Source organism: Triturus cristatus, chromosome 6, assembly GCF_964204655.1.
Source record: "Triturus cristatus chromosome 6, aTriCri1.1, whole genome shotgun sequence".
In the NCBI taxonomy this organism is placed as follows: Eukaryota; Metazoa; Chordata; class Amphibia; order Caudata; family Salamandridae; genus Triturus; species Triturus cristatus.
Genome location: NC_140589.1, coordinates 1,730,495,621 through 1,730,497,428, shown reverse-complemented (window position 1 = coordinate 1,730,497,428; position 1,808 = coordinate 1,730,495,621).

Sequence of the window (1,808 nt, the reverse complement as noted above, 5' to 3'; positions counted from 1 at the left end):
CTTTGACCTTTTGTGCTCCAGTCGGGCTGTGTTCCCAGTGCTACTGTCACCCAGCAACAGGCTCAGTGCCAATGGCATGGGAATGTGTGGTAACCTACAATCAGTGGCATCGTGAACCCCTCGCTTCAAAGCTTAAGCGGGAGTCGATTGGACAGATAATTATTTAAGGGCCATGTAAGAAAATAGGGCTTTATGCAGATGTCCCCCCACTTTTGCCCGACCTGGACTACTAATTGCTGGTTTTTGACTCTGACAGTGCACTGAAGACTGCTAATCAAGCCCCAGGGCCAGTGCTCTCTCCCTAGAACTGACGTGTGTAATTGCCAACTCCAACTGACAAGGAATTTACCCCCCCCTTATAAGTCCCTAGTATATGTTAGCAGTGGTACCCATGGCATTAGTGGTAAAGGGGTCCCCAGGACTTGCAGCAGTGTTTGTGCCACCCTGAGTGACCCAAGAAAACTACTGACAGTAGGCCTGCGATTGCATACTGCAGAAACAGTGTAATCGGCTCCATTTTGACTTTGTTCTCGCCATGTGTGGCAAAGTCAATGGACGCTTCTCATGCGCTGTCTCGAAGACACATGTAGTATCTAGATATGTGTTTCAACAAATGCCCATCTTTTTCATTGGTTCCTCTTCTGCCCTTCAGAAATGCTGGCTTTTCATTGGTGAATACAGTTATTGGCCCCTCCTTTTATTCCACCCTGGAGACTCCTACATGAAACCTTTCAATATGGGCCATATTTTTTCCTTCAGTGCGCTACTTTGTCTTTCCCTCTGTCCTCGCTGCTGCTCCCATTGCACTTAATCTCCCTGCCATTCCCAGAACAACATCTCTCTAAACAGCTGCTCTTTGCTCCATCTCTTGGGCTGCAGCTGCCTCCTCCTCTCTACGCCCTTCCCTCAACGACGTGACGTGGAAGTTGTATATTTTTCTTAATCAAATACTACCTTGTTCTCCCTTAGTATCTACAGATTAAATTATATTTTTCGACTCTTCATAAAAAAAGCTGTTAACCACGATTCAGATAGTACTACAGGAGAGCCTTTTAATTTGTAGCAGTAGCCTGGAGGCAAAGCTGCAAGCGGAGTGTAAGCTCCTCTTGCACTCCGGGGACAGTGCTTGCTGTATGGCCTTTGCCACCATGGGGGTGGGGGAGGGAGGCTGTCGTATTGTAACCCTTCTCTGTGGGATTTTGAGCACCGTGCGGCAGTGTGAGGCCCCAGGCTTACAGGACACAGGCGACCACCCTCATTGGGGCTACCTGTTTGTGCCCCCGCCTTCCACAGGGCAAGTAGACCTGTGATATGCATGGAGGGGGCAGACTCTGCTACTGGACGGGGCTTGAGCCCGACTTTTCCTGCTCTCCCGGTCGAATTTGCTTTCTCAGCCCTGCTCTCCTCCCCCTTGGTATCTGTTGAGATCTTCAGAAGAGGTTACTACGCCTGATGCTCCCGCCCCGCCGTCACAGCTGGATCATGGCTGCCAGAACTTGGACGGACCCTTTTTATCAGCTGTTGCTGTATCCCCCCGCCGGCTGAACTGGTCCCTAAGTGGTGGTGGCGTTGGAGGTTACATGTCTGATCTCTGATGTTGCTAGCATTTGCCATTTTTTCACAGCGACATTTGGTCATTTAAAATGTGAGAGATGGCAAAATCTTGTTTTTCACCCCCTCCAAATACACCTTTATATATACATGCACCGAATCACTGACAGAATATCGAGGAGCTAAATATCGACCTACAAAAATATCGGTGGCATATATCGACTATCAGAATATTGAATTCCTATCTACAAACTAGT